The 7,289-nt window shown below is 30.1% G+C and overlaps 1 long non-coding RNA gene across 3 annotated transcripts; it reads right to left on the reverse strand.

The window, feature by feature from the left end:
• Positions 1–462: 462 nt before the first annotated feature.
• On the reverse strand, positions 463–3,777 carry LOC128042405 (uncharacterized). Of its 3 annotated transcripts, none has more exons than XR_008197745.1 (4): positions 1,920–2,250; positions 1,701–1,791; positions 630–759; positions 463–532 (listed from the first exon to the last, which is right to left on the reverse strand). It is a non-coding gene; the product is annotated as an uncharacterized LOC128042405 (long non-coding RNA). The 3 variants fall into 3 exon arrangements; XR_008197744.1 differs by lacking the exon at positions 463–532 and adding an exon at positions 3,035–3,777 and having other exon boundaries at positions 539–759; positions 1,920–2,011; XR_008197743.1 differs by lacking the exon at positions 463–532 and having other exon boundaries at positions 539–759.
• Between the last annotated feature and the right edge of the window lie 3,512 nt (positions 3,778–7,289).

Below are 7,289 nucleotides of genomic sequence, written 5' to 3' on the forward strand. Positions count from 1 at the left end.
CGCCACTCCATTCTTTAATTTTGCTCCATTCCTATCCTAAATTATTATAAAAACGCCAATCCCTTTACTTGCTTAAACAAATCCTTTAGAACTGTTATTAGAACATACATCATTCTTTGGTTAAAGATTGCAGCAACAGCAAAAGTGAGATTCCACCAATTAAGAAATGTATAATTTAATTTGAAGACGTATTAAAATGGAAATTCATGAACAAGAAGATAAATGTTTTTCACTATATCTCATGCAGCAAGTCAAATTGCCTTTGATTACATAACATTCCTTTCAATTTTTTTTAAAAAAAATTGAAACTAGTTCATATCAACTTGCTCAAGTTAAATCTATAAATTGCAGATCAACACCTTATTTGAACTTACAATTCTAGGAAAGCATAAAATGTAGTTCCATGAGCATGCATTTAAAGTAGCAAAAAAAAATTACTGATTACAGTGATAGTCCAATGAGTTGATTCTGAATTTTGACTGCTCGATCCCAATGAGTTGCTGAGATGTTTCTTGCTCCTTGAGTGTGAATACTATAAGAATGTAAGGAACTAAAACAAGTTAAATTTTAAAACACAATCATCACATAGCACATAAACTAAAAAAAGGAAGGGACTTGTGTGTAGCAACCTCAACATGTAGGTTTAAAAGTTGTGGTCATGTTTGGTTGTGCAAAATGTTGGGTGTCTAAGAAGCCACTGCTTGGCTGGGAATCACCATATCTGATGTTTTCCCTTTGATCGTATTCTCCAACCCCCATCTGTAATAATATATAATTGTAGTACTTGATTTCATTAATATAGTTATTGATGCATAAGGAAATGGGGGAGGTGACAATGGAAAGTAGCACTTTAACACTTCAATTTACAGCGATAAAACATCTCAATTTGCAGCAACTAAACACTTCAATTTGCAGCACTTAAACATATCAATTAACAACATTTATACACCTCAATTACAGCGATAAAACATCTCAATTTCCAGCAACTAAATATTTCAATTTGCAGCACTTAAACACTTCAATTTACAGCATTTAAACACTTAAATTTGCAGCACTTAACATATCAATTAACAACATTTATACACCTCAATTACAGCGATAAAACACCTCAATTTCCAGCAACTAAATACTTCAATTTGCAGCACTTAAACACTTCAATTTGCAGCACTATCAAATTTCGGCATCAACTGGCATTGTCCCAACATCCAAAACAAACTTAAAGAAGTATATAATTATCATGTAAAAGAAAATATTCATCAAAGTATCTACCTCTCTCAACTCCTACCCTTAACAAAATTTTGACGTGGGATGGTGGAGTGATCTGTTTTGATAGTTGGAGAATTTACTAAAATGATTAATTATATAAGGATAATTATTTATAGTAAAATTTAATAATTTTATAATTCTACATTTGATTAAAGAGTGATTTAATAAAAAGTACATAAAAAGTAGCAGAATCTATCAATAATTAAAACTTTTATTCTCTTTATTTGGCACAATACAATATAAAAGCATATATAAATATATGAATGTAGAGGCATATATAAAAATCATATATAAATATATGTATGTCACAGAAACTATATTCATTTATGTAGAGGCAAGTCTTTAATATATAACTATGGAATCATCAAGAAATGCTTCTCTTTTCTTGGAAAAAAAATAAGCATCAAACTTCCAAAAGTTAGATAATTGCTTACTCGGGACCACCAAAACCCATATTCTTTCCCAAAGCTCCATTATACTTCACCACAACAAGCTTATCCAAAAGCTGCTTAGATTCAGTAATATCTGCTTCAAGACAGAAAGAATCCAAACAAATTATACAAGCTAAACTCTAATGTACTGTTATATTTTTCTTGATGCTATATTTGCAATACAATAAATTCACAAGTAGAAGAATAATGAGAAAATATTACCACAAGACATAGGTGCTAAGTTATCATAAGGAACAACAAGCACTTCATCACTTGCACTGCATTCGCTCTCACTTGTGCTCTCTATTTGGTCCCTTTAATCAAATATCGGATTTCAAGTAAACCAGACAATTGGAAATAGTTCCAATAACAAAACAAAGAACAGAAGAAACAATGCAACAGCAAACCATGAAAACTCAACTCGTATAAAATAGACGAACTTCAGAGCAAGAATTCCAGACAGAGACTACAAAACCCAACTTGTTGTCTTCAATGATCCAAGATACTTGACAATGTTTTTATGATTCAAATTCTACAAATAATTCAAATAAGATACCAAAACTCAACTTGTTACCATCAAGAATGAGACCAAAGAAGAAGAACTAACTACCATGAATTTTAAACTAAAATATAAGATTTGTTACCAGAGATAACAAAGGAAGAGAGTCATTCGGTGGTAGGAGTACTATCAAAAAGCAAAATATCTCTACTTACAAAGAAGTCAATGAGGTTAGATTTCCTAAACTGGATGGTATTGGACCTTCAAAGAGTTCCTTGAAATCTCCTATATAAACATTAGGAGTCTTTCTTACAGTTCATAGATTCTTTAAGTTTAGCAAATGTTGAGGGATCTCACCACTTAATGCACAATTGTTAATGTATCGCCAAACTCATAAACCAATTGTTGTTATAATTTCAAGGGTGACTTGTAAAGACAATCATGTACAGCCCCTACAAAGAACTAAAGAAAGTTAGAACTTACAATTCTCCAAGTTCGTATAGAGGAAGTGCAACGGAAATTTACAAATGAAAATAAATATGTTACTTTATTTTAGCATCAAAAAAGAAATAGTTTTTCATTTAGTAAATGGTTGGCCGGCCAAGATTTCTCATCCCCTCTTATCCCCTCTTATCTCTAATCCCTCATCAAAGCTTTTCCTATATGATAATAAAAGTAGGTATATGTACATACATTATGAAGACATCATAACCTTTTCATTTTTAAATGCCATAAATTTAGGTTTATTATTAAAGATTTATTATTTAATAAATTAACAATTGGGTATCCATAAAAAAAAACTGAAATAAGAGTTAAAAGAAAAAAAAAGAGTACCTACCTGTCCAGCGTGAAAAGAAGTCGTGGGCAAGTACAAACAAGGCAAAAGAAGTTTATCACCAGAATCTGAAACTACCTCTTTGCTCAACACCTTCCATATCTCTTGCTTCAACATCTTACAGACAACACCCCTTGAAAGCCAGAAACAAATTGTATAAAGAAGCATTATATCGATCAGTTGAAGTGCATTGTTAAGACTAGAGCATAAAGAAAGAAAAATGAGTCTTGCACGATATGTGAGAAAAAAAATGACAAGTAAGAGGCATTTTTTGTAGAATAAATGAAAGGGAGATGAAGACGAAGAGAAGCAAGAGAGGTAAACCTGGTATAGATGGCAAATACAAAACTGGGAACAAACTTACGAGAGCTGGAGAACTAAGTTCCACCGTAAATAACTTCGCTTCTATACGAAGGAATATGAATAACTTCCTTTGAAGTAGATTTGTTACCATGAATTTTAAGCAATAACTTGTTACCAGAAGCAATGAGACCAGCAGTAACTTCCATCGTCGATTTCTAGCTAAAATATAAAAGAGAAAAAACAATAATAAAAAGAAAGGGGATCTGAGTAAATAATACCCAAAATTAGAAAATAAAGAGGAAAAATGGAACAGAAATAAAAGCGATAGGGATCTGAGTAATGAACACAACAAGATGAAATACAAACACAAATAAACTAACAAAATAAAAATATTAAGTCTCATATATTTTCCAGGGAAACAAACGGTAGAACTCGTAAGTAGATTAGAGAGGTTCTGTGTTGAATCGTCTTTGGTACCTCCATTTTCCTCTTCTTTTTTTCAATTTGTTTGCAAAGTTAGGGGTTTTAGGGGGGAATTTGGGAAAAATCAGCGCCAAATTTTTTTCTAGGTAAAATGAATTTTGTGGCGTTATAAGAAAAAACGCCATTATTGCTTTTTTATAAATTGATTTATTTTTTGTTTTTATAAATTGATTTATTTTTGTTGCTTACCTTTAGTGGCGTTTTTCATACAAACGCCACAAAATTTTTTTCATTTTGAACAAAACGACGCCGTTTTGCTATTCTAAAAATTTTTTATTTTGTTCTTTATAAATTGATTTATTTTTTGCGGCGTTTTTATAAAAAAACGCCGCTATTTCATTTCGAACAAAATGACACCGTTTTGCTATGCTAAAAAAATTTTATTTTATTTTTTATAAATTGATTTATTTTTTGCGGCGTTCAAAAAAAATTTTTATTTTATTTTTATAAATTGATTTATTTTTTTATGCTTTTTATTTTTTCATTTTGAATAAAATGACGTTGTTTTGCTATTTTGGCTTTTATTAATTGATTTATTATTTGCGGAGTTTTTCATAAAAATGCATAAAATATTATTTCATTTTGAACAAAATGACGCTGCTTTTGCTATGCTAAAAATTTTTATTTTGTTTTTATAAATTAATTTTTATAAATTAAAATAAAAAGTACTCTCAAAATAAATATTGTATATTTTAATAAGAAAACAAATGATAAAATGGTTGTAATTAATTATTAAGTTAGAATTATCTAAATTGAATAATTACCTATATATCCATATCATTTTATTTCATTTTATTTTGTATTTTTTTCTTATAATTTGGTCCTCTCCAAAATAAATAATTATACATAAATATCCATATCAATCTATTACTTTTTTAACTTATTTATTAATTCTATTTAAAATAATATTTAAATATATCAAATGGTTTAGATTACATTTTTTAAATATAAAAGCATTAATTAATTGTATAAAATTTTATCATTTAACAAATCTCAAGTAAACCTTAACCTTAAACCCTCTAAATTAACCATTCAATACATATAAAATCTATCTATTATATATCTCTTAAATAATTTAAACTATACTCGTAATTTCAATATATTGGATTTATTATTAACTATTTTACAATTATATAAGAACATATTTAAAATATAAATTAAAAAAATAATTAATCTAAACTCAAAACCTTAACTCGACCCTGAACCCCTAAACCTTAAATCCCTAACTCTTAACCCCTAACATCTAACCCCTAACCCCTAAACCTTAAATCCCAACCCTTAAACCATAATCCCTAATTCATAATCCCTAAATCCATACTCCCTAAACCTTAAAATATGAACTCCTAAACCGACTTTAAATCTTAAATTAATCATATACCCTAAACTAAAAACCCTAAACAAATTTATTATTATCTTTTTTACAATTATATAAGACCATATTTAAAATATAAATTAAAAATAATTAATCTAAACCCAAAACCCTAACTCAACCCTGAATCCCTAACTTTTAATCCCTAAACCCTAACCCTCTAACCCTAAACCTTAAATTCCAACCCCTAATCCATAATCCCTAAACCCATACTCCCTAAACCTTAAAATATGAACTCCTAAACCGCCTTAAATCTTAAATAAATCATATACCCTAAACCAAAAACCCTAAACAAATTTATTATTATCTCTTTTACAATTATTTTAAATAATAATATTTTAATTTTTCCATGTGTTTTATTTCAAATTATTTTTACGTGTCATTATTTATTTCAAGATTTTAAATATTCAATTAGAAATAAATTGAATTTTATTTAATATGAATAAACCAATTAAGATAAAATATTTTTAGCGGCGCTTTTCCAAAAACGCCGCTAAATCCCCGAAAGCTCAGAAAACGGCGTCGTTGAGCTTAGGTTTTTTTGCGGCGCTTTCCCAAAAACGCCGCTAAAGCCCTGAGCATTAGCGGCGCTTTCTTAAAAACGCCGCTAAATCCTCGAAGCTCGAAAGCGTCGTTGAGCTTAGGTTTTTTTGCGGCGCTTTCCCAAAAACGCCGCTAAAGCCCTGAGCATTAGCGGCGCTTTCTTAAAAACGCCGCTAAATCCCTAAAAGCTCAGAAAACGGTGTCATTGGGCTTAGGTTTTTTTGCGACGCTTTCTCAAAAACGCCGCTAAAGCCCTGAGCATTAGCAGGACTTTCTTAAAAATGCCGCTAAATCCCCGAAAGCTCAGAAAACGACGTCGTGGGGCTTAGGTTTTTTGTGGCGCTTTCCCAAAAACGCCGCTAAAGCCCTGAGCATTAGCGGCGCTTTCTTAGAAACGCCGCTAAATCCCCGAAAGCTCAGGAAACGATGTCGTTGGGCTTAGGTTTTTGCGGCGCTTTCTCAAAAACGCCGCTAATGCTTATTTTCAGCGGCGTTTTCCGTAATGCGCCGCTAAAAGCCTGTTTTGGTGTAGTGCCATTCAAATTTATGAAACAATTATACCAGTCTCACAAATATATCATATACAGTTCCAAATGAAACCAAACCTGCACAGGCTTTTATATATTTATATGTTATATAAATTTTGCTTCCACAACAATACATATATTGCATCTATTTTCATAAATAATCAAATTGAAAATTAAAATCCTAATCAACATAAATCTAAAAGATTTGACATGGATGATTAAAAACACCATTTGTTAGAACCGTAAAACAAGATGTGATAGAAAACTTTATTAGCCAACATCTATCATATCAAATCATCAAGAACAAAACTAAACATGGAAGCGTACCTGAATCCATTGATTTCTTGAAATCTTCGATCTTGTGGTTTTGATCTTTCAAATTAGCACACAAGTAATTCAGAGAATATGACTCTCTCTTTTCTAAAGGTGGGATTTTAGAAAAGTTAAACATGTGTAATTTAGGGACCATAACACTAATATATATAACTTTTGCATATTAACCCTAATTTCTAATTAGTCCATCATCAATTAGAAATTAGTTACTAGAGTATCTACACATATTTGGCCTATACTTTATTTAATAACTAAAGCCCAATAAACCTTAGCCAAATTAGATCACTTTTAATTTGGACTAATCTTTTATGGTAGTAAATAATAACATGTAATTACTATTATTATATATGTGATATCCATATTTTCCAACACTAACCCCTTCACCCCTTTTATTTATTTCACTTGTTTTTTTTTATTTGTGAAATATAATTATCACCGATCTCTATAAATATGATCTTATTCGTTGCTACCTACTACTTTATTTTTTCAAATAAATTTTATTTTTATAGGTCTCGATAACCTATTAATTGTAAAGGTAATTGTCAAGTGTATTGATGCCAAAATGGCATTTTGGATTAGTTTGTCCTAGTGGAACCAATGTTTGCAAGCAATGTTTTATGTTTCTCTATTGTTGGCAATGATGATTTTCAAAGTGCAAAGGTGGATCCATTAAGATGACAATATAAATCGTGAACATACA

The sequence above is a fragment of the Gossypium raimondii genome, chromosome 7, assembly GCF_025698545.1.
Source record: "Gossypium raimondii isolate GPD5lz chromosome 7, ASM2569854v1, whole genome shotgun sequence".
NCBI classification, from domain to species: domain Eukaryota; kingdom Viridiplantae; phylum Streptophyta; class Magnoliopsida; order Malvales; family Malvaceae; genus Gossypium; species Gossypium raimondii.